We start from the raw sequence: 26,900 nt of genomic DNA on the forward strand, positions 1-26,900 counted from the left end.
ACATACACTTACAAAAGCACAACTATAAAACTTTCTCTTCAGTACATGCATATTCTGTGAAATTTTCTTTCAAATTCACTGGGGACTCAGTGCTAGCCTTATGGATTTGTATAAATTGTTAATATATGTCACAAAACTTTCTAACAACTTTTTCAAATATCTTCTTCACTTTGCTTTTCCACATTTTTCTCTATAGTTGACTTAGGATGACATATATCTCGATAAACACAGAAGTCAAAATAATCATAAACTGAAAATGTATTTGAAATATTTAATCGAATGAATTCCACAGCTCAGTAACAGAATACTGTAAGGCAAATATGTAAAAACTATGTACTGATTTACCCTCATGATCACATGCCATTGGGGAACTATCACTTGATGTTGTTCATAAGAGTATCCTAATGCATATCACTAAAGCAAGGTAAGATCAAAATTCTAAATTCCAAGCAAGTATGGTTTACACTGAATGCATACTGCTTCTACACTTTTGTAAACTTAAAAAAATGAATATATTGGGCCGGGAATTTGGCATAGTGGTAAAAGTGCTTGCCTAGCATTCATGAAGACACGGGTTCGATTCCTCAGTACCACATACATAGAAAAAAGCCAGAAGTGGTGCTGAGGCTCAAGTGGTAGAGCTCTAGCCTTTAGAAAGTCCAAGGACAGTGCTCAGGCCCTGAGCTCAAGCTCAGGACTGGCAAAAAAAAAATGAATATATTAATGAATATAATGCAGGATATGATATAGCAATTCAATAGAGAGAAATTTCCTCAAAAAGAGCAAGCCTTAGAGGGCCGGGAGTTTGGCCTAGTAGTAGAATGCTTGCCTAGCATGCAGGAAGACCTGGGTTTGATTCCTCAGTACCACATACATAGAATAAAGCTGGAAGTGATGCTATGGCTGAAGTGGTGGAGCTCTAGCCTTGAGAAAAGTCCAAGGACAGTGCTCAGGCCCTGAGTTCAAGCCCTACAACTTCTAGCAAAAAAAAAAAAGAAAAAGAAAAAGATATATGTGCTATGATTTCAAGACCAAGGCAAATCAATCTTTATAACAGATTTCTCAGCAGAAAATCTGAAGTTAATGAGGGCATGGGATGACGTTATTTCAACTGCCAATCTAAATTATTACATCTATCTAAGTAATCTTTCAAAACCTGAATTCAGGTTTACTATCAGCTAGTTTGAATAGGGTAATAAGTATTTACATAAGGCATTAACATTAAAAGACTTTGAGATAAGATTAACAGTACACAAGCAACTTCAAATATCCTGGGGTTATTTCTTGAACAACTTAATAAGTTTGTCTTCTGAGGTATATCTTAATTCTGCCTGGAAAAGCCAGTTAAGACAAAACCTTTTATTTCAAAAATCCTTCCTTATCCCAGAGTAGCTCCTCTTTCACTTTCAAGCCAACCCAAGAACTTTCTTATCTTTTTTTTTTTTTTTGGAGGGGGGGGTAGGTCATAGGGCTTGAACTCTGGGCCTGGGCATTGTCCCTGAGCTCTTCAACGAAAGGCTACTGCCATACCCCTTGAGCCACAGCCCCATTTTCCATTTTCTAGTGGTTAATTGGAGATGAGAGGTGGCTTTGAACTGAGATCCTCAGATGTGAGCCTCCTGAGTAGCTAGGATTACAGGCATGAGACACCTCTCCTGGCAACCCAAGAACTTTTAAACAACATACTTTGATAGACAGACAGTTTCTTATACATCAGGAGCAACTTTAATATCTGATTAGCAGACAAAACCAGTTAGAAAAGATTACAACATTTTGATAAAGGAAACATTTACCAAGTACCTATAAATACACATGTCACAACTGTAAGAAAATCACATTTCCACAAACAAAAGATAGGCCAAAATAATAATACTGGGTGACGTCACCGCATTTTTTCTAACAGATTATGGGGAACCCCCCCATAAAAATCATAGTTTTGTCATAGATCAACTGTACAAATAGAAATTTCTTTTAACAAGTGACTGTTTTCGTATGTGGGCCATAAAACAAATCCTTAACAAGTATAAAAATCCTAAAATGATTTTTTCTATTTTATCAAATAGAATGAAACTAGAATCAACCAGATGTTTGTTGCTCATGGCTGTAATCCTAGCTATTTAGGAGGCTAAGACCTGAGGATCATGGTTCAAAGCTAGCCAAGTCAGAAAAAGTCCATGAGATTGTTATCTTCAGTTAACCAACAACAAAACCAACAAAATAAAAAACAAAACAACAAAAATCCTAAGTAGAGGTGTAGCTTGTGTAGCCAGGACCTGAGTTCATGTTCCAGTACTGACATATGTGTGTGTATAATATGTGTGTGTGTATATACACACACAAATAATGCATGAAAGGGAAAAAAGGAAGAATAAAAGGAAGAGGAGAAGGAAGGAAATTAACAGCAAAAAGAAGTATGGAAATTACATAAATACATAGAGAGACTGAACAATATACTGTTTTGGTAATACTGGAGCTTGAACTTCGGAAACTATGCTTGTTAGGCAGTTGCTCTACCAACTGAGCCACAACCTAGCCCAATAATACACCTTTAAACAAAAATCTGGTCAATGAAGTGATGAGGAGTGATTAAAAACTAGCTAAATGAAAAAAACCTACTAGAATTAAGGGTATCCAGAAGAGGTAGTACTAAGAGCAGTCAGTTAGAAAAGATTTCTTAAATAAATAGCCAAATGATGTGCATCTCAAGGTTTTGGAAAAAAGAACTAGACAAACCCAAGACCAACAGAAAAAAAAAACCTGCATTAAAATAACACCCAAAGAACAATACAAAGATTCAATGAAACAAAAACATGGTTCTTTGAAAAGATAAAATTGACCATCAAAAAATGGATACTTATATGAAAGGGGAAGTAAAATTATCCTTATTGCAGATATGATTCTATACCTTAAAAACCCTAAGGTTTGCTAAAACAATCTGCAAGAAAAATTAAAGCTAAATAAATAAAACCCCAGACAAAAAAGCATATAGTACAAGAGACAGCAGTGAAATTATAGGGATGTTTTGAAAAATAATATGCCAATAAATTAGAAAGCCTAGAAGTAGACATATTTCTAAACAAATGCAACCTACCAAAAGAGAAACGAGAATAAAAAATATTTAAAAAGACTGATAACAAGCAATGAGATTGAGTCTCTCAACAAAGAAAAGATGACTAGTAAGTGGTACTGTGGTTCAAGTAGAAGAGCGTTAGCCTTGAGCAAAAAGTGTCCCAGGCCCTCAGCTCAAACCCCAGGACTGGCCAAAAACAAATCAATGAAATACCAAATACAAATATCAATGACAAAAAAAAGACAAATGAATTTCTAATTTTCTTTTTTTATTAGAAAAAGCATTTAACAAAATCCACCATCTCTTCTTCATGATGAAAATCTTCAACAAACCAAGCACAAAAGGACAATATCTGAATATTAATATCGCAGGGGCCAGGAGTTTGGCTTAGTGGGAGAATGCTTGCCTAGCATGTATGAAGACCCAGGTTCAATTCTTTGGTACTACATACACAGAAAAAGCTGGAAGTGGTGCTGTGGCTCAAGTGGTAGAGCACTAGCCTTGAGAAAGCCCACGGATAGTGCTCAGGCCCTGAGCTCAAGCCCAAGACTGGCGCACACACACACAAAGTTACTTATTACAAATTCATAGCCAATACCATCATGATTGGGAAAACTGAAAGCATTATTTCTAAAGAAGAAAACTGATTAAGATGTCTGCTCTTCCTACTCTTATTCAATATGCAACTTGAAATTTTAGCACAATGTGGCATAAGAAAAAAGACAAACACAAAAGGAGGAAGTAAAATTCCTTTAGTGCAGATACGATTCATAAAAAAGCCTGAAAACTCACTATCAAAAGTCTCTTAGAACTAATGAACAAAATCAGCAGTTCACAGGATACAAATCAACACAAAATAACAAAACCAGTTTTTCCTGTATATCAATAATGAACTAACAAAGAAATCCACAGAACAATCCCATTCACATCCCCAAAAAACAAAAAAGCCAAAACAAAACCTAGCTCAGGGGCAAAATGATCACCTAGCAAGCACAAACTCCTGGGTTTGATCCCCAGTACCAGAAAAGAAAAGTTAAAAATAATATATATGAAAAACCACCAAACACACAAAACAAAGACTAGGAAAAACATCTAACCAAGGAGGTGAAAGACCTCTACAATGAAAATTATAAAACACTGAAGTAAGATATTAAAGATGCTATTCAAAGATAAGATCTTCACATTTATAAATAGGAAGAAATCATTTTAATTAAGTGGCCACATACCCCAAAAAACTTATATATTTAACACAATCCTCAATTTTCACAGAACTAGGGAGAAAGCCTCCCAAAACTCACAAAAGATCTCTAATTGCCAAATCAATATTGATGGGGAGGGGAGGTAATGCTGGAACCATTATAGCAGATTTCAAAATGTACTAGAGGGCCAGATGAGATGGAGAATGAAGAAATAATCCATGCATCTATCTGCAGGTTCTAAACAAACGTGTCAAAATTATACATTGGACAAAAGATAGGCTCCTATCCTTTACACTGTACAAAAAAATACTTGAAATGCACCAAAAATCTCAATATATGATCCTAGTACTTGAAGAAAACATAGGAGAAACATATATTTGTTTCTTTCCAGTCCTGGGGCTTGAATTCAGGGCCACAGGGCGGTTGACAACACAGTTTCAAGTTGTTCCAGAAAAATGTTTATTTGTATTTGAATTTGTGACTGTTTCAAAATGATTTTTTTTTTGTAAAGTAATAGCATTAGAGGAGTTTCTTATTTAGGGGCCAAGGATGGTACTAGAGTTTGAACTCAGGGTCCCGGCACTTACCAAGCAGGTGGGCTACTATGTGAGTCATGACCCCAGTTCTGCTCAGTTATTTATTTATTTACTTATTTGCCAGTCCTGTGGCTTGAACTCAGGGCTGGAGTGATATCCTTGGGCATTCTCAAGGCTAGAATTCTACCACTTGAGCCCCACAAGCACCATTTTTCCTATGTATGTATTACCAAGGAATCAAACCCAGGTCTTTGTGAATGCTACGCAAGCACTCTACCACTAGGCCAAACTCCCAGCCCTTCATGTTTATTTTTTAACAGGATCTTGCTTTTTGCCCTGTCTAGTCTGGACTGGGACTCTTATTTATGCTTTCCACAGAAGCTTGAATAACAGATGTGTACCAACATGACAAGCTTTTTTTCTGTTGAGTTGGGATCTTGTAAATTACTTCTTTGCCTAGACTGGCCTTGCCTTGAACTACAATCCTTCTGATCTCTGACTCCTGACTAGCTAGGATTACAGGTATGAGCCCCCAGTGCCCAGCATTTCTTTCTTTCGTTGTTTTTAATCTTGCTAGTACTGGGGTTTGAACTCAGTGCCACCTGCTTGCTTGGCTAGATTGCTCCACTGGCATTCTACTACCTTCCAACCTTACTTTTGTTCATCATTTTGGAGATGGGAGTCTCACAGATTTGTCTGCCTGGGCTGCTGGCTTTGAACTGCCTTCTTCCAGGTTTCAGTTTCCAAAGTAGATAGGATTACAGGGTTAAAACCACTGTTACCTGGCCAGCAAATATATATATATATATATATATATATATATATATATATACATACATATATATGTATATACACACACACACCACACACATATATATTTTATTATTTTAGACATGGTATCATTACTATAGTTCTTGAATCTGAGATCCTCCTGCTTCAGCCTCTCCAATAGTAGGATTACAGGGCCTTGGCCATGTCTTTGCATAGCTCTCTGACAATAAGCACATTCACACTGTTGTATAACCACTGTCGTCCAAACTTACCCAGAACCTTTACATTTTCCAAAATAGCGAATATCTCTGTACCCCTTAAATAATGACTCCTTAGTCTTCTTTCACTTAGCATAAAGTATTTAGCTAGACATGGTGGCTCATGCCTGTAATCCTAGCTCCTCAGGAGGCTGAGATCTGAGGATTGCGATTCAAAGCCAGACTGGGCACTAAAGTCCAATTAACCACCAGAAAACCAGAAGTGGCGCTGTGGCTAAGGGAGTAGGGGGGTAGCCTTGAACTGACAAGCTCAGGGACAGAGGCCAGGCCCAGAGTTCAAGTCCTACCACTAAGGAAAAAAAATAAAGTGTTTAGCATTCACTGTACTGTAATGTCTTAAGGCAGAATAATATCATATGCATACAGTACCACTTTTTACTTGTTAGTGGACACTTGGGTTGCTTCCATTTTTTAGCTATTCAGAATAATGATTCCAATAACAGGGGTATACAATATACCTTAGTTTTAAAACTTTTTTTTTTTGTTTGTTTGTTGTGGGACTTGAACTTCTCTTCAGCTCAAGGCTACCACCCTAACCTTTGAGCCACAGCACCTCTTCCGGTTTTCTGGTGATTAACTGGAGATGAGTCTATTTCCCCCTTCATGTTACAGACATTCCTGTACTTCTCAATCTTGAGTCCTATGAATAGGAAGAACATTGGCTGCGTTATGTTCTCTAGCAGATGTTGAAGCAGTGGTTGATTCTGGTTCAACTTAACCCTTCAGAAACCATCAGAAAATATATGCCGGGCTGGGAGTTTGGCCTAGTGGTAGAGTGCTTGCCTAACATGCATGAAGACTCAGATTCGATTTCTTGGTACCACATACATAGAAAAAAGCTGGAAGTAATGCTGTGGCTCAAGTGGTAGAGCACTAGCCTTGAGAAAGCCCAAGAACAGTGTTCAGGCCCTGAGCTCAAGCCCCTGGACTGGCAAAAGAAGAGAGAGAGAGAGAGAGAGAGAGAGAGAGAGAGAGAGAGAGAGAGAGAGGAGGGAGGGAGGGAGGGAGGGAGGGAGGGAGGGAGGGAGGGAGGGAGGGAGGGAGGGAGGGAGGGAGGGAGGGAGGGAGGGAGGGAGAAAATATGCCACTGCAAAGTTTCTACCAACAAAGAATATCTCAGGCCTTTCCAGAACATTCTCATGTACAGGCCAACTTTACTTAAAAGTAGCTTTATTAATGGAAGTTATTACTTGTATAATGAATTACAAATTAAGTTTGACTTAGATAATTCACTTTCTTTTAAACACAGAAAATGTGGAGTTTAAATAACTACCTCTACTTAAGAGAAATTTTTAAAGAGAGAGTTGTGGGGAATAGATAAGCTACTTTAATAGTGTACTTGGCATACAACAAACTCCAAAACTGTTCCTCATTGTTTGGAATGAAGTACTTATCCAACACTACAAAGTATGCCCATCCTGAACAAGAGGTGGGGTGGGCAGGGAGAGGAAGATGGAGAGCCAGAGGGAGTGCCAGGGCTGTGTTTAACTTGCTGTTTCTGTGTCAGCTTAGTCCAAGATCTGCTAAAAGGGAGTAAACATGTAATAGACCTTGGTAGCTAGGGAACATTCCAGCCACAATAAATGCAAATATTCGGCACAGGGTTCTCATTTTGGGTAATAAATAGAGTATGCTAAAAGTCAGAGCAGGGTACTTTGAAGATTTGTTTATGGAAAATCACAGACTTATAAGATGACAAAGGACTCCAGGTGTGGTAGCTCATGCCTGTAATCCTAGGTACTCAGGAGGCTGAGATCTGAAGATCACAGTTCAAAGCCAGCCTGGGAGAAAACTGGAAGTGGTGCTGTGGCTCAAGGGGTAGGGCAGTAGCCTTGAGCTGAAGAGCTAAGGGGCAGCGTCTAAGCCCAGAGTTCAAGCCCTATGACTAACACTGCTCCCCCACCCCCCACAAAAAAAAAACAAGAAGCAAAAAAAAACCCCAAGAAACATAAAACAAACAGATGACAAAAGGTAATGTAAGCCAGAGAAACTATCTAGAAGTCCCATAGTGATCAGTAATAAACTTGAGCCCTATGCCAAATTAGCAGCCTGGGTAACAAAGCACAGTATGTGTGAAGGTGATACAACATTAATCATTTACCAGAAGAGAAGCTGCACTTGAAAAAGGACTTCTGAAATGGCCATGGAAAAGAAGAGACGAAATGTCAGCAGGCTGGAAGCTCTAGTCAACAGGCAAAATTGCCTGAGATTTTTGCCATTTAAAAATAGGTTCTCAGCTGAGCACCAGTGGCTCACACCTGTAACCCTAGCTACTCAGGAGGCTGAGATCACAGTTCAAAGCCAGCCAGACACAAAAGTCCAGGAGACACTTATTTCCAACTAACCACCAGAAAACCTGAAATGGCACTGTGGCTCAAAGTGGTGGAGTGTTAGTCTTGAGCTGAAGAGCTCAGGGACAGCGACCAGACCCAGAGTTCATCAAGCCTCAGGACCATCAAAAGACAAAACACACACACAAAAACCACCACCACCAATAAAACTACATTAAGAACCAGGAATCATGGCTCATTCCTCACTTGGGTGGCTTATCCTAGCCCTTTGGGAGGCTGAGGCAGGAGGGCTGTCAGCTCCAGGTTGGCCTGAGCTACAACAGTAATACTCGATCTCAAACAAAAGAAAACAAGAAAACAAAAAAGCACAATAAAATAAATGGCTAGGACTGTTGTCCTTAATATACCATGTTATCTCTCATTTCTTTTGCTGTCCCTTGGTTATCTCATATTGTTACAATATTTCACCTTGTTATCTGATATATTTTTATATGCTTAATTGGTTAATTGAAATTGGATAGGGAAGGGGGGAAGTCAAGATGAGTGGGGGGGGAGGGAAATGGGGACCATGTCATGAGAAAGGGTTTATGAAGTAATGCACCTTCTATCTGGTGAATATAATGTAACCCTTCTATTAATTACAATTTAAAAATATATGAAAAAAACAAAAAATAAATGGCTAAATGAAAACTAAATTATTCTTATCACAATCACTTTGGCAAGGAACAACTGTAATTCTCATACTTTATTAATGAAGGTGTATCTGGAAAACTGTTTCACAGTAACTTATACCAAACTGGAAGCTGGTGGCTCACACCTATAAGTCAGTCACGAAGGCCATATAAGAAGACTATAGTTCCAAGCTAGCCTAGTCAGGAAAATCTGTGAGACTCTTATCTCCAAGTAACAACCAAAAAACTGGAAGTGGAGCTGTGTGAGTCAAATGGTAGAATCTGGGTGAAGTGGAAGAATGCATGCCTGGCAAGCACAAGACCCTGAGTTCAAACACCAGTACTGCAAAAAAGCTGGATGGAATGAAAAGTATCATTAATATGTAGAAACTATATATTCCTCAAAGATATACATGACTGATATGGGGGAGGGGAGAAAACATTGTTAAAAAAATTGGCATATTCTCTAAAAGTCACATTTTTTTCTCACCCCAGTATGCACAGGAAACAGTCACAGATATTTACTTTAGCTCTATTTTCATCCAAAGATGGAATATAAAAATTATTATAGGCTAAAAAGAAAAACAAAACACAAACCAGGAAGTCACACTGTGGCTCAAGTGGTTGAGCACTAGCCTTGAGCTGAAGAGCAGTGCCCAGGCCCAGAGTTCAAGTCTCATGACCGACAAAAAAAAAAAACCATCTAAAGAAGCAGAAGAATGACTTCCAATTTATGTATTTTCACTAAAAACAACAACAACAACAACAAAAGGCATTGCTTACATCTACAATCTCATATATAGAGGATCCCCGGACCTTTCTCTTTGTTCCGGGACTCTGAGTTTCTTCATGGCCAGTAATGCTTTCTCTTCAGCTAAAAGGTGGTCACGACTCAACCCTCAAAACAAATCAAACAAAACAAAAGATCTCCCTCTGTGCTCCTCTGGTTAACCTCACCACAGAGCACTTCTTGACAGGGAACTGTACAAACACTATCTCTACTTCTAATCTCCCCACTAAGTCCTCAACTCTGGCATACCTCTGGCTTCCATCCTACCACTCCATTGAACTGCTCCTGTAAGTCACTTGAGATCAAGACTGAATGTTATGTGTCAAGACATAGGCCTCTGTGGCTGCCACTGAATCTTCAGGGCCAAGTGCACAGTAGGTAGGGGCTGAATACATTATTGTTCTTGCATTTATTCTGACTGCTCTTGAATGTGTTCAGTAACTCTGGTCTCGGTGTTCCTACCAAATAAGGTTAGGAAATACACAAATCCAGTCAAGCTAAAGAAGTATGATCTGTGGGAAACTGGGCTGAAATGTGATGAATGTGGAAGAAAATGAATGCAACTCTTTGTACTATAACCTATCTAGAGGAAAAAAATATATTGAGAGGGGTGGTATATATATTAAAGATGCTGGGGGAGGGGAGGACTCAAAAAGACAAAAATTTGTTAGTGTGTGTGTTTTTTTTTCTTTTTTCTTTTCCAGTCCTGGGCTTGAGCACTGTCCTTGGACTTTCTCAAGGCTAGAGCTCGACCACTTGAGCCTCAGCACCACTTCCGGCTTTTTTCTACATATGGTACCGAGGAATCGAACCCGGGTCTTCATGCATGCTAGGCAAGCACTTTAACCACTAGGCCAAACTCCAGGCCCCTGTTAGTGTGTTTTTAACAGACCTAATTGCTTTGAAGCAATTTTTCAGCATACATGGAGGCATCACTTTAGAGATAGCGATGCTACTTACTCTGGTTAGCCCAGCTAATTCCCCTTGTTCTCTTTCTCTGCTCCCCCAGAAATTTTCTCTAGTACTTTATGAAAAATCCTACAAGCATTTCTGCAATTAGCTGATATGAATAGCTGACATGCTTTAATTTTTTTTCTTGAATTTTAAATTAATTTAAAATTAATATTTCTTGCTGTATGTTTCTAGACTGATCAAATAAACCTTAAGAGACTAGGATACAGCAAGAAAAATTCTTTTTAAAATCATCACAAACAACTTTGTGGACTTTCAACTAAATATTGCAATGTTTAACTAAAAAATGCACACACTGGCACCTGTTCTTTGTTTGGCGGTACTGTTCTACATACAATTATATATAAATACCTACCATAAGAGCAACTCATCTTTTAGAAAAAGAATTATCTACTAAAGTTATAAAAGTGCAACCAAATGCAGTTAGAATTCAATTACCTGAGCTGACAGATAAGGAAGTGGCAATGTTCTAGATAATCTAAAACTCATAAATATGGCCTTAAAACATTGCCTGTCTAGACAATAGCAGATTCACCCCCAATTAAGTTTTCCCAAGTAATATTCATTTTATTTTAATTTTAAATTTTCATCTGATCACTCAGTAAAGATGATGTAGGCATACAAGAAATGGCAGAAAGAAACTAGAAAATAAACCAGCCTTAAAAAAAAAATTAAACGTCAGTCATGGATAAGAAACCACAAAGACACTCTTGAAGGAATTATAAAACAAGGCTTTGTCAATATCCAGGTAGACTCTGTACTGATAACTCCTTGCAAACTATGGAAAGAATTCCATGGCAAACAGATTTCTAGCCAGGCGACCGTTTTAATGCCTTGTTAGCTTAAAGTTTTACTTTTCCCCAGGAGGTAGAAAGAGTAAAGGCTAAAAGCAAAAAGTACAAAACACTATTTGCAACCTACCAAATACTTTTGGTTAAACATAACTTGAGAATTAGCTTGTCATATAAAGAAGAATTTTCCAATTTCCCCCCACATAATCCAAAGAACTCATCTTATGTAGGACCCAGAATAGGTATTTTTTAAGTTTCAAAAATCAGTGTTCACTGTGTGCACTCAGGTTGTTCACAGATGGATTTCGTTTTTATGTAAAAGTTGGTCATGACTCCCTAAACTGATGTTAAAACTAGAAATAAGTCCTACTCGGAAATATAAAAAAGAATCACCTTTACTTCCTCTTTCCAATTCCTCTAAATTGCTTCCAGCATAACAAGTGGTGTGAACAGGGTTTCCTGATCTGAAGTTTACAATTAGTTGGTTATATGTTTTCCCTCTTTATATGATTTTGGATAAGTTATAAAATGTTTATTTTTTTCATCCAATTCATGCTATTTTCAATCTAGGAAGCAAGTAAAAATTTTAAACCCAACACACATTATACAAAACAAATAGTTCGGAAAATTTTAATTATTTCCACTTTCAGGAGTCATTTGTCAACATTTTAAGGCTTGCTGACATTCAGTTTTAGATGTAGCTGATTGGTAGAGTGCTTACCTACTATATGTTAAAGAACTAGCTCCAAACCTCAGCACCATACACACACACAAAATTCTTTGGAAGTATCTTCAATGTAAAAGTTCTCTACAACTGGGGCTGGGAGTTTGGCCTAATGGTAGAGTGCTTGCCTAGCATGCACAAAGACCCGGGTTCGATTCCTTGGTACCACATATGTAGAAAAAAAGCTGGAAGTGGTGCTGACACTCAAGTAGTAGAGCTCTGGCCTTGAGAAAGTCCAAGGACAGTGCTCAGGCCCTGAGCTCAAGCCCAGGACTGGCAAAAAAAAAAAAAAAAAAAAAAAAAAAAAAAAGTTCTCTAAAACTTACTTCTGGTAGGAGTATATACTGGTTCATATACCCTATGACAATTTAACAATGTATCAAAATATTGTAACATTCTTTTGGGGTTAGGGGGAAGCCAGTCCTGGGGGTTGAACTCAGGAGCTGGGCATTGTCCCTGAGCTTTTTTTTTCCCCCTACCTCAAGGCTAGTGCTGTACCACTTGAGCCACAGTTCTACTTCCTTTTCTTTGGTGGTTAGAGATAGGAGTCTCAGAACTTTCCTCCCTGGGATGACTTCAAACCATGATTCTCAGATCTCAAGACACCTGAGTAGTCAGGATTATAGGCATGAGCCACTGATGCCTGGCTGTATATTCTCTTAACTAAGAATTTCATCTACACAGATATATTTGGATATGTATTCATCCAAGCATGCAAAAATATTTCCAAAAATATTCATTCTAGTATTTTTAGTAAAATAATCAACTAAAAACTTATATAGCTACCAAAAAGGAAGTGAATAAATAAAACCACTTTTGCTAAGACCAGTGACTCTTGTCTACTCAAAAGGCTGAGATCAGAGGATACCAGTTCAAAGCCAGCCGGGCAATAAAGTCCAAAAGATTCCATCTCCAGAATACCCAACAAAAGCTTAACCTGAAGATATGACTCAAGTGGTAAAAGTACCAGTCATGAGGAAGCATGCAAGGTAGTTAAAACCCTGGCAGTGCCAAAGAAAGACAGGGAAGGGGGCAGGGTTCCAAAAATTTTAAACGCTAAAACTAACAGGAGGAAAGGTCTAAATTATTTTTTTAAGAATTTTTTTTTGAGAAAAAGCATTCCTGAGTGACATTTGTTTCCTAGTTATATATGTTGTCTTCTCTTTTAATGATCTGCTTCTGCTTGTTTCATACTTGTTAAGTGTTCTCCAAGCCTCTCTTTCCTATGTGCTTATCCCTTAGAAATCTCCTCTACCGTTTGCATTATTTAGTTAGTTAGTTTTTCCAGTCCTGGGGCTTGACCTCAGAGCCTGTGCACTGTCCTTGGGTTCTACCCTTTGAGCCATAGCACCACATGGCTTTTTCTATGTATGCGGTACTGAGGAATGGTACTGAGGAATGGAACCCAGGGCTTTGTGCATGCTAGGCAAGCATTCTACCACTAGACCAAACTCCCAGCCCTTGCTTTTATGTTTAAAATGGCTGACCCTCTATCTCTGGGCAGCTTGACATCTAGATCTGCTTACCCAAATTTCCTGGAAACACCTCTTACTCTCCACTCTCAAAGGTAAAGTCAAAAACAGAAAACATTTGTTCCTATATAATATTCTGAATTCTAAGTCCAAAAATCTACTATCCCTCACTGCTCCCCTCCTTTGCCACCTCCCACAAAGTAAATCAACCACAAGATTCTGCCTCTTTAATATCTCTCATCATATTTGTTTTTGGCCAGTCCTAGGGCTTGAACTCAGGGCCTGAGTATCCTTGGGCACTTTTTGCTCAAGGCTAGTGATCTCTGCCACTTGAGCCACAGTACCACTTTTAGCTTTTTCTGTGTTTGTGATACCGAGGAATTGAACCCAGGGCTTTGTGCATGTGAAGTGAGCACTCTACTGTTAGGCTACATTCAACAGCCCATCATATTTGTTTTTATATTCCACACCCTATATCTTATCAGGACCTCATTATTTTTAGCCAGAACTATTCTATTCTATGAAACTACTTTAAGTCAACATATCTAAGAGTTCTTCCTTGCTCTAGACAGACAAAAGTACTTTTGGTGTCTTCCTCTGGTACCATGTTATCTCTAAGTTGCTACATGTGTCTTCTCTTCTAATTTCTTGTCTTTGTGCAAAGAACCTATTTACTAAGCTTTTAAAACTCTACTCAGGAATGAAGTTTTCTATGACGACTAGAGAAATGAAGATCACTTACAACTATTGAGTTACTGTGGGATAAACATCATACAAGATCCTTACGCGTGGAAAGTAGGGCTCTTAACATTTGAGCTGTGTTCTTTTCACTAGGTCATGCTTGCTGTCAAGTTTATCTTCCTTCTTTACTTTGACCTCTTTTATTTATTGACAAAGCAAATCATACCATCTTTGCTTTCAAATTTTCTCCCCTTTTATGCTCTAAAACCAATGGTTCAGTACTATCGCTGAGGTTTGATTTGTTCATTTTTAACTCTATCACTTGAGCCACAGCTCCAATTCTGGCTTTCTGGTGGTTAATTGAAGAAAAAAAGAGACTTTTTTACACAAGCTACCTTCCAACTGTGAGTCTCAGATCTTAGCTTCCTAAGTAGCTTAGATGAAAGATGTAAGCCAATGTCCATCCTGCCTGATAATTTTTTTTTCTTTTCTTTTCTCTTTTTATTTGGTCAGTCTTCAAAGCTTGAACTCAGGGCCTGGATGCTGTCCCAAAGCTTATACTCAAGGCTCTGAGCCACAGCGCCACTTCTGGTTTTCTGGTGATTAATTCGAGAAAAGAGTCTCATTGACTGCACTGGCCTTGAACTGCCATCCTTAGATCTCAGCCTCCTGAGAAGCTAGGGTTACAGATATGAGCCACTGGAACCCCGCTAATTTTTAATTTAATTTTATTTTGCCAGTCCTGGGGACTGAACTCAGGGCCTGAGCACTGTTCTTGGGCTTTCTTAAAGGCTAGTGTTCTACCAGTTGAGCCAGAGTATCACTTCTGGTACTGAGGAATCAATCCCAGGTCTTCATGAGTACTGAGGAATCAATCCCAGGTCTTCATGCGTGCTAGGTAATCACTCTACCACTAGGCCAAACTCCTGCCCCCACAGCTAATTTTTTTTTAAGGAACAAAAATAACAATTAAAATGAGGAGGAGGAGGAAGATTCTCATCCTCAGGTACTAGTGACTCTGATCTGTAATCCTAGCCAGTCAGGAGACTGAGATCTAAAGATCATGGGTTGAAGCCAGCCCAGGTAGGAAAGTTCCAGAGACTTACCTCCAATTGACCACTAAAAAGTCAAAAGTGAAGCTAACTCAAGTAGTAGAGTGGTAATCTTGAGCAGCAAGGCCCAGGATTGGTGTGCACACATACATATACACATACACACAAAATAAGCCAAGCACTGTAGCTAACACCTAGAATCTTAGCTGCTTGAAAGGTTAGGAATGGGAAGATCATATTTGAGGCTAGCCTTGCCAGAAAAGTTTACACAACCCTTTCTCAACCCATAGATAGGTATCATGGCATGAACTTGCCATCTCAAGCTCTATGTGAGACTGACACTGAGAAGATTTGGGTGCCAGGCCAGCCCCTGCAGAAAAACCTTTGGGACTCCACAGATCACAGCTGGAAACCAAAGTTCATGCCACTGATTTCAGTTAAGATAGGAAGCTTAAAAGTAGAGGCGGATGTCTCAGCATGGTGCTTGGTTCAGAAACAAGAACAGCCAGTGAAATCTAGGACTGAAGGCATGGCACAGTGATATCATACCAACCTAGGAAGTATAAGGCCCTAAGTTCCAGCCCTAGTACCTCCCAAAATGAGTTGAAAATCTTTGTCACTTTGTCTCTCTGTCTGTGTGTGTGTGTGTGTGTGTGTGTGTGTGTGTGTCTGTCTGTCTGTCTGTCTCTCTCTCTCTGTGGTTTTTGAACACAGGGCTTTGTACTAGCCAGGCAGGCACTAAACCACTTAATCCTGCCTCTAGACCTTATTGCTCTGATTATTTATGCCATCCTGAACCTTCGTCCTATTTACCCATCTTGTTTTAGCTGAGATGATAGCCTTGACCTACTATGCCTGTTTTGTTGAGATGAGGTATTATATACTTAAATTCTTACTTTCTACAATGTACCTTGGTTAGTCTTTTCCTCTCCATCAATCTCCTTCTTTCCACTCTCCCCATGTCAAACTTGGTAAGCTCCATTGTTCTGGTTTCACATATGCACACTAAGTATTCATCCTCCTTCATCCTCTCTTTACCTTCTCACTTTCCCTAACCCCATTGTCCCTGTTATTACAGCTTTCAGTGAGTTTTGCTGTCTTCCTTCACAGGGGTACCATACTTTCATATTGTTTACCTTTCTAGTGTTCCCAGTCACACAATTATATAAGAATCAAATAAGCACTGTTTAAGATTACTTGATTATGTATTTGTCAAGTACTAGGCACTTATTTGATCTTACTTTCACTTTTACAGACACTTGAAAACAAACTGCAAATTTCTTGTACTAAATGTTCAAGTTAGTAACAGAGGCTGCCCTCCATAACCATACATTCTTTATATGCAAAATCAAACAATTGAGTATGCACACAATTATATTTCCATCTTTCCGCTTTGTGTATCTCTCTATATATGTGTGTTTATGGATCTATGATCACCTGTGATTTATGTATACATTTATCTTTTAGATTTGCCATCCATCTATAAGAGAAAACATGAGATCTTTGACCTTTTCCCAGACTAGTCTGGAACTATGATCTTCCTGACCTCAATCTCCAGCACAGCCAGGATAACAGGCATGCATTAGGCATGCTATCTGTTAAGAGTCAGTTTCTTGAACTTTTTGCTCAAGCTAGCCTTAAATGTTGGTCTTCCTCATCTCCTTTCCCAAATAAGATTACAGGAGTGGGCTACTGACAAATTACTTTCTTAAGTAACAAATTTAATTCTCAAATTCACTCAAAACCTGTTTTTAATATAGGGTTTTTTTCTATTTATTGGTAATTACTAGACATTTTATCTTTATTTTGATCATAGTAAATGTAGTCTTCATCACATTTTTCTATCTGGCAGATACTGTTTTATATAAAGTATCTTAGCAGTGATATAGTATACCATCACATAAGCAAACTAGGGTAAACTGATTACTGCTTTCCCTAGTTAACTTTACTGGCTATGCCATACCAACTTTCACAGTACAAGTAATGGAAAGCATCTATCTAATACTCCCCTTTAATGAAGATAATGACTTCTAATGTAAGGTTTTATTATATTAGAGGATTATCCAGTAATTATTGACTTTAAGGAAAATATCAGGTACTATTTTTTAAAACGTCATTTTAGTATTTATGGGGATAATTACATAATTTTTTGTCAGATGTATTAATGTTGCAAAAACACCAGTACCTATTCGTAACTGTTTTCAGCCTGGTAGTTAAGAAGCCTAGTTTATTTTCTGCTGTAAAAAGACAAAGGTAAACGTTTCCAAGAATCAAATAAGCACTGTATAAGATTACTTGATTACATATTTGTCAAGTAGTCGATACTTATTTGATCTTCTTAACTTTTTCACACAGACACTTGAAAACAAACTATAAATTTCTTGTATTAAATGTTCAAGTTAGCAGCACAGTCTGCCCTCCATGACCATAAGTTCTTCATATGCAAAATCAAACAGTTGAGTATTAAAAATGGGGGAAAGGGCCTGGAGTGTGGCCTAGTGGTTAAAGTGCTTGCCTAGCATGCACGAAGACCCGGGTTCGATTCCTTGATACCACATATATAGAAAAAGCCGGAAGTGGTGCTGAGGCTCAAATGGTAGAGTTCTAGCCTTGAGAAAGTCCAAGGACAGTGCTCAGGCCCTGAGCTCAAGCCCAGGACTGGCAAAAAAAATAAAAAAATAAAAAAAATAAAAATGGGGGAAAATGTGCCTATACTGAAAAGTATTAAAAATTTTACTGTCATCATTCCCTAAACAAAACAGTTTATGAATTATTTACATCTACCCTGTATTAGGTACTCTAAATATTGTTGAAATGATTTATATTATATTGATGAGTGTACATTCTTTAATTTTTAGGTGAGAGATCAAGTTTTCTAACATCTTCTCTAAGTCGTCCTATACATGTTTCTTTCAGCACATAAAAATTGCAATCATTTATAATGAAATAATTCAGTAAATTTCTGTTCAAACTGTACATACTATGAAAAATACATCAAGAAGCTTAAGTATTCTGTGATTTTAAAAAAATTCATTGTTAAAACTAGGTGTGGTGACAAGAGATAGGGAGTTCCACACCAGCCTAGACAAATCTCCAAGACCCCTTTATAATAAACAAACAGTGCCCCCCCAACAAAACTAATCTACTTAGTATTCTAGAGCAGTAAAATGTATCTTTTTTTTTTTGCCAGTCCTGGGCTTGAGCTCAGGGCCTGAGCACTGTCCTTGGACTTTCTCAAGGCTAGAGCTCTACCACTTGAGCCTCAGCACCACTTCCGGCTTTTTTCTATGTATGTGGTACCGAGGAATCGAACCCGGGTCTTCATGCATGCTAGGCAAGCACTTTAACCACTAGGCCAAACTCCCGGCCCCTAGAGCAGTAAAATGTATCTTACATTTCTGCTCCATAAAGAAAATAGATGTTATAATCAGTAGAAACCTTGGGCTCTCTTAGTAGAGATTTACAATAGAACAAAACCTAGACACATAAGGCCATATAGTATGATGCTAAATGAAAGGATATAGAAACAAAAGCCATATAATGAGAGATTGTTGTTCTTAATGTACTATGTTATCCCTCATCTCTTTTGCTGTCCCTTGGTTATCTCATATGGTTACAGTATTTTACCTGGTTATCTGATATATTGTATATATTTATTTGGTTATTTGAAATAGGATAGGGAAGGGGGAAAACAAGATGAGGGGTGAGGGGGGAGGGAAATGGGGACCATGACATGAGAAACGGTATCAATGTATGTGAATTAATGAACCTTTTAGCTGGTGAGTATAATGTAACCTTCTATTAATTACAATTTTAAAAATATGGAAAAAAAGAAAGTAGATGTTAGCCGGGCGCGTTGGCTCATGCCTATAATCCTAGCTACTCAACAGGCTGAGATCTGAGGATCATGGTTCAAATCCAATCCAGGCACTAAAGTCCATGAGACTCTTATCTCCAATTAACAACCAGAAAACTGGAAGTGGTACTGTGGCTCAAGGGGTAGGGTTGGTAGCCTTGAGCTGAAGAGCTCAGAAACAATATCCATTCCCAGAGTTTAAGCCCCACATCATAGTCCAACTGAAACATAAAAACTATACATACAAATTTAAATTTTCTAGTAGCACATGAAAAAAGAAAGTAATATAGTTGTTTTATATGATCATCTGTATCTATATCTACCATACATTTATATATGTAATGCATATATATATATATTTTAACTTAACTGAAAGTATCTAATTTTTTCCCCTTTAGAGATAGGGTTTCACCAGGTAGCCTGCAATGATATCAAACTAATGATCATTCTGAATAGCTGAGATTACAGGCAGATACTACCACATCTGCTTTAAAAATACTATTTTAACATGCAATCAATACAAAACATTACTTATATAGTTCACATTAGATTTTTTTTTAATCTGCTATGCACTTTACACTTTTATATGGACTAACTTCATTTCAAATACCACATGTGGTTAGTGGACACCATATTAGACTAGTATAGAAGATAAATCTGTATTTCTTGTACTTAAGTCACTTTCTAACAGAAGCAGTTGCTGCTTTGTTATTGTTTTTGTCTTTTGCTGTTCCTGGGGCTTAAATTCAGGGCCTGAGCAATGAGTCCCCACTGCCCCTCTTCCTCTCCACTGACCTTTTCTCTTTCCCACAGAATTGACCTAATCCAGAGACCAATAAAGTATGACCAGAAATAGAAACTCAGTAGTTATACAGCCTGTTGAGATGGTAGCAGCAATTAAAGGGGAGTCAAAGCAAGAGAAGTTAATGCAGAGGAACCTGGAGAAACTTTTTTTTTTCTGTATTACTTTAGAGCCTTGCACGTGTTAGCCAAGCACTCTCCACTTGAGCTGCTTGAATCCTCCACCACACTTTTTCCTATTTCTTGTAGCCTAGGCTCAGTCTTTTGAATGTTAAGATTATAAGTATATGCCCCCATGCCTGGCTGCTAATAATTTTTCATCCAAACATCTTTAAGGTAGAAGCTTCTCATATTCTCAAACACAAAACAACACTGACTTCTTTCCTGTTCTCTTCTGAAATAATGCTGACAGAGTTGTACTTTAACATGCTTTGTGGTTAAACACTTAACTTTAGGGGCTGGGAGTTTGGCCTAGTGGTTGAGCACAAAGACCTGGGTTCGATTCCTAGGTACCACATATATAGGAAAAAAAAAAACTGGAACAGGTGATGTGGCTCAAGTGGAAGGGCTCTAGCCTTGAGAAAGCTCAAGGACAGTGCTCAGGCCCTGAGTTCAGTTCCCAGGACTGGCAAAAAAAACAAAAACAAAAACACCTAACTTTAAATATTATCATGAAGGATTTCAAGCATATAGCAAAGCATGATGGTGGTGGGAGAATGAGTAGTGAAATGTCTACCACAAAACAGTGTTAATTTGTTTATCAGATATGCTTGACTTATTCTAAAGATTCATTCTGAATTTTACTTATTCGAAAGCCATATAAATGATCTATTATATCCTTGCTTTGTCACTAGTTGTTTTCCTTAGGCGAGTTACTTACTATCTATGTGCCTCCATTTCCTCTGGAAAGAAATGGTGACAGCACTATCTATTAGCTTATATAGTCTATGAGGGTTAAATGGACTAATATACTGCATTTTAAAAAAAGCAACTTTCTGAGCTGAGATTGTATCTCAGTGATAGAGCAATTGCCTAACATGTGAGGAGGCCCTGGATTTCCTCTCCAGCACAAACAAAAACAGGAAAAGTTTCTTGTTCATGAGACATGGTGCATATCGTTTTAGCAACAAACATACGTCTATCTATAAACATATACTAAGAGAAATTTAAATACAAAAATGGTATGTGTGAAATCCATATAATACCCGATTTTTCAAAATTTCTTTAAAACCAAATTATTAAGTTTAGGCTGAAAAGGCTCTCTAGCCTGTATACAGAGGAATCAAAGGTACTAGATAGAAAAAAGCTTTTTTTGTTTAATTTACAAGCTAGGTAACATTAAAATCAAATACAAACTTTTGGCCTAAATAATTCATGATGATTTAAATATGTCTAAATACTTTGAACCCTTCTTTTATGTAATTTGAGAGGGTGGCTGGGAGACAAGGGCAATTTCCTTAGTGAGATGCTACTGAAAGGACTCTTCCTGTTAGAAAGGCATTTTAGACTTCACACAAAATAAAACATCATTCTGTACTCATATTTCACTACGTTTCTTGTCTGCCTTTTAACTAAGCAGAACAAATAATTTAAAATGTTTTATAAAAACAATTCACTTAGATTACATGATTTTCATAAAACCTGGATTCAGCAGAATTTGTCAATGCAATTATGAACACATTATCTTTCTTTTGACGTAGAATTACTATCATTATAGTGTCTAGGTCAAGAGATCAGAAAACATCAAAACTTAAGTGTCCCACATATTATCTGGACTCCAGTGAATTTCTTTCCGGAGTTTTTTTTTAATGTATATGCGCTTGAAGACCAATTGATCCAATTTGATACAAAGAAAAATAGCTAAGTCTAATGAATATCTAGTAGGTATCATTTACTGGTCTAGAATTTTTCTATACGGGATCTTTGACTGCTTTTGAAAGATCTCCATGGACAAAAACTTAGAAGATCACCAAAGATATCTGGCTTAAACACGTATACCTCTGCAAAGTGTTAAAAATGACTATTACAAAGGACAACATTTAAGTTTGGTGAAACAGATAAGATGCAATTAAATTGTGCTAATTACATCAAAGCTGTGGAGTCAAAATATTTGTTTCACCTAGAGTTTTGAAAGTATTCAAAAACTGAAAGGGACAATTACATGTAACATCAAACCGCGACCCTCTCCCCAGGAGGGGTTTAAAAGAAAAGAAAAACCCCAACCACACAAAAAAAAAAAACAACCCGGGATTATGAGAAGTAGCCCGTGGAAAAGTTTTGTGTAAAAAACGTACTTCTCCTTAAAGTGAGAACTTCGAAACGGAACTATTGCTTCTCTCCCTTCCCCCTCCCTTCAGTAACATATTTACAAGTTAAGAGTCCTCCCTTCAATCCCTAAAGAAGACGGGAAACCCAGCAATGACTACAATATACCAACAAGGAAACAACAACTCCTGTCATTACTCTCCAAACGGAGAAAGAATCCGCCTCGACACTCACCCTCTCTGACCCTGCCCTGAGCGAGGACAGGCGCAGCACCTGCCAAGCCGGACGCTTAAAGAATAATGGCTCAACTTTAGGACGCAGATGCTATCTGGAGGGGTGCAAGGAGAGATCGGAAAGAGCCGCCCCCTCCCCCCGCAAAAGGCCATTCTGGGGGCCGTCCCCGCTGCCGGCCGGTGGGCTCCAAACCTGCGAGGCTCGGCCCCCCGCCCCGGCCCGGGGCCTCGGCGCCGCGGGCAGTGTTTACACCTGTCACGAGGGAGGGGGAGGGAGGAGGAGGAAGCCCGTGCAGAGCCCCAAACTTCTCCACCGCTCCCGCGAAGCTGCGGGCAGGTGGCGGGGGAAGGCCAGGGCGAGTTCCCGGAGGCAGGTCAGGGATTGGTTCCAACTCCCCCGGCCGGAGCCCGGGCTGACGAGCCCGGACCGTGCCCTGCGCTTTCAGGCGCCGCCAGCGGCGTCCCCTCACCCGCCGCCTAAGAGAGCAGAGCCCGAAGCCCGCAGGCCCGCAGAGCCGGCGCGGTCCCGCACCCCCGGCTCGGAGGCGGGCAGGTGCTTCAGGCCCGGGCGAGGGGCCGGCTGGTGGGCCGGGCCGGTTCCCCGCACCCTCTCACCCCGCGCGGCTGGGGGAGCGGAGCGGCCGCGCTTACCTGGCTCGTCCGGGGCGGCCGCGATGGGCATGGCTCAGGGGGCCGGGGAGGAACTGGCTCCCCGGAGAAGGACCGGCTACTCGGACGTACAGCTGGCGAGAAAGGAAGGAAGGAAGGCTGTCTCCAGCCCTGTCAGCGCAGCAGCGCCATGGACGCCCACCCGGAGTTTCAGCGCTGCCGCGGGACCCCCATCCCACTACCCTCCGCCCTCTTCCGCCGCCGCCTCCTCCGCCTCCTCCTCCGCGGAGACCCCCCGCCCACTCCACACACACTCCCATCATGCAGCGGGGGAACCGCTGCCGCTGATACGTCACTTCCGGGCGCAGGTGGCTAGGTCGGGGCCGGGCGCTGGTGGGTGCGGAAAGTTGGGGAGGGAAGGAGGACCACCGGCGGGGGGAGGGGGGCGGGAATGGGTGTCACAGAACGCGCTTACTCCTGCGCAGGCGCTGTAGCGCCGAATGGCGGCCGCCATGTTGGGAGTGGGCAAACTGCCCTTTCCTTGTGAGTCACTGAAGTGTGCGTGATTGACGTCCGCCCGCCCGCCCTCCGCCCGCCCGCCCTCCGCCGCCCGCTGAGTCCCCGCTGGCAGCCCGGGACCGACGCTCTCCGGTCCGGTTAGCCGTTACGGCTCAGCCCGGGGCCGAGTGAAGTGTCCCCGCATGGAACGTCAGAGGTCTGGGATACAGAAGTAGACCTCCACCAAAGCAGCACACACCACAAACATCCCTGCGCGGCGGCACTCATCAGTTTCCCCTTTGGCCCCGGAAAAAGAGACTTTGTTCGTTCAAGAGTCCTTTTCTTTTTCTTTTCTTGTCTTTTTTTAAACGGGAACCATCAGAAGAGGAATCTAATCGCCAACGAATAACCAAGAAGTGATTGCGAGACCAAATTCAGGAAGAGGAAGCGGCGAGTCTTTGACAGGAGTAGAGTCCGAATTTTGCTAACGAAGGCGACGTCCTTGGTCTTTCCGCCCCGGGGCTTCGGATCCACCCGCACACGTCCGTCCCCCGGCGTGGCCCCCGCGGAGGTCCGGCAGCGGCCCGAGCCGTGGATCTGTGTAGTGTCTCCCCACCTCCCGCCCTGTCGTGAATATCTGTTGGATTCCCCCCTCTCCCCCCACCCCACACACGGAGAATATACTGGGTTGTTCTGCTGGAGGCGACGACGAGCGCTCGACCTGGCAAACCCGGAGCCCGGCGGCTCCGCATTCCGCACACGTCTGCCAAGCCTCAGCATCAACCATTTCAGTTATTTAAAATAGTTCCCAAACAGTCAAACTGAGCCACGCAAATAATAATAATAATAATAATAATTAATAATAATAAAGGACAGAAAACGACTCCTCCTCCCAGACAACTCTCCATCCCTTGGAGTGGAGGAAGAGGAGGACAATGGCAGTTCATCGCGATCTCCTCGGCAAATTCACAGACACGCGTTGGTCCTTTTACAACTCAGTCTCTGCTAGATGTACGGAGGCTATGTCACTTTAAATCGGGGGCGGGGGTGGGTACCACTTGCTTTGGGGTGACGCTGGATGTGTGTGTGTGTGTGTGTGTGTGTGCGCGCGTGCGCGCGTGTTGTTTTGTTATTGCTCAGTCACGAAAGTGAGAAAAAAAAATCTATAAGGGCCTGTCAAATTTATTCCTATTGTATTTCGCCCCCTGCCGGCTTGCTCTTGTGCAAACTTGGGGGAAAAAAAGATATATGTGTGTCAGTAGAAATGTTTATTGACCGAGAAGAAAAGAAAAGACATTTAGATGAGTGCAGAAACTGGAAATGAATTGATTTTGGATAAACAGATGCCTGTTTTCGTTTAACAACTCTTCTAGAGAGAAATATTGAATTAAGAACATAATGACAAGGTACTATAAGGCAGACGACATTAAGAAAATGTTTAAATAAATGAACTTTAAACATTTTAATGACTTGAAGATAGTGAACTGAAATACCGTAACATTACCAAGGAAACCTTGCGTCTGGAGAAAAGTTTTCCTGATTTCATAGATCATGTATAATTACAAAATGTTTATTCTTGTAAATTATTTGTCAATTACACTTAAGAATAATTTAAAAATCTGAAAGTTGAGTAACTGTTTGACTGACTTTTAACTACTGAATACAATCAACCAGTAATTTAATACTCTTTCATGTAATTCTGAAAACAACATTCTAAAGCCTACAAAATTGTGTTACAAAACAGTCTGTGGGGCCAGGTTCTGTGGCTCACGCCTGTAATCCTAGCTACTCAGGAGGCTGAGATCTGACGATCACGGTAGGATGGTATCCTTGAATTGAAGAGCTCAGGGATAGCGCCCAGAGTTCAAGTCCCACAATGGGGGAAAAAAAGATTGTGAATGCATTTAGCATGATAAATATGTGGCTACATTCGCATTAAAAGTCCATCGCATTTGAAGTCAATAGTGGTTCTTTACCTTTTAAACATTATGGCTATAACTGTATTAAGCGATATTTGGCATCAAGAAAAATAATAAAAAGACCGGATATTTTTGTTTCTATTTCTTTTTCCTGCATAGATTTTTGTAATTATAGATCCTATATCCCTGATTTCCATTTATTGTATTTCCTCCGATCATGTAACATCTCATATAGGCTTAATTTTAGTTGTCTGCATCATAGTAAATGGAATAGGTATGGTTTATCTATTATCCCATTAATGAATATTTACCATTTTCACTAATAATACTTTAATGACACATTTTTATATGTGACTTTACCCAATTTTTCTCACTATAAAATTACTGAGCTTGACTGTCAGTGGTTCATACCAGATAGCTGAACTATTGGGGAGGTGGAAATCAGAAGAAACCAGTTCCAGCCCACCTGGGCTAAAATGTTTGAGAGTCCATCTCAAATCCAAGCTACTGAAAGAACTATAAATAGGAGGACTGTGGTCCAGGCTGAGAGGAAAATGTAAGACCCTATCTCAGAAATAGAATGAAAAGGGCTATAGGTGTGATCCACCTGGCAGAATGCCTGCTGCCCTGAGTTCAAACCCTTGTACTGCCCCCACAAAAAACCCTAGTCATTTACTGATGCTTAGTATTTTAAAGATATCATGTCATATTATTTTCCTAAAAATTGTACCAATATGCAATACCATCAGACTATATTAATTTTACCATTTCTTTTTCAGCAATGAATAATGATGAAAACAAAAACCACTGAAGTAAAATGCAAAAGAACTTAATTCGCACTGTGTTAGATAAGAAATCAAACAAGGGAACGTGTGTTCCAGATAGGTAATATTCTAGAAAGGCACCGACCTAGATCTATGAATGGGCTCTATTTTCATCATGCTTTTGTATAAATTACTTAAGCTTGATTGACTTCAGTTTCTTTATAAATCAATGAGAAGGTGGAGCTAAACCATAGCTTCTCAACCTTCACAGGGCAAGAACTATTTAGCACACATTTCCTTAAGAGTATGGACAAAACAAGCCCTTTCTGTAGAAAACACTTATTCCCACCAACATTCAAATCTCTAGACTCTTAAAGGTCAGTCATGGAACAGGATCAGTGAGCCCAAGCTTAAGAAACCTGCTGGTGCAGGATGTGGTGTGGTATTACATGCCTGTAATCCCAACTATTTGAGACTAGTCTGCAAAACACACAAAACCCTAGCTGAGAATCAAAACCGAAGCAAAAGGGGCCAAGAGGGCAGGACTTAAGTGGTAAAGAGCTTACATGTGAGACCCTGAGTATAAACACCAGTACTTCCCTTCCCCAATAAAGGGAAAAAAGTAAATAAAGTTTCAGAATGAGAAAAATAGGGTAT

At 39.9% G+C, this 26,900-nt stretch overlaps 1 protein-coding gene across 4 annotated transcripts in view; it reads right to left on the bottom strand.

Moving 5' to 3' along the window:
* The window catches only part of Aftph (aftiphilin), a 62,061-nt gene extending 38,745 nt beyond the window's left edge, over nucleotides 1-23,316 (bottom strand). For all 4 annotated transcript variants that reach the window (XM_090336813.1, XM_090336812.1, XM_090336814.1 and 1 more), the window contains exon 1: nucleotides 23,105-23,316. The gene's annotated coding sequence lies outside the window, so the exon portion shown is untranslated. The remainder of the gene's footprint in view (nucleotides 1-23,104) is intronic.
* Nucleotides 23,317-26,900: the final 3,584 nt, after the last annotated feature.

The sequence above is a fragment of the Megascapheus bottae genome, chromosome 7 (genome assembly GCF_031878675.1).
Source record: "Megascapheus bottae isolate mThoBot1 chromosome 7, mThoBot2.hap1, whole genome shotgun sequence".
NCBI lineage: Eukaryota > Metazoa > Chordata > Mammalia > Rodentia > Geomyidae > Megascapheus > Megascapheus bottae.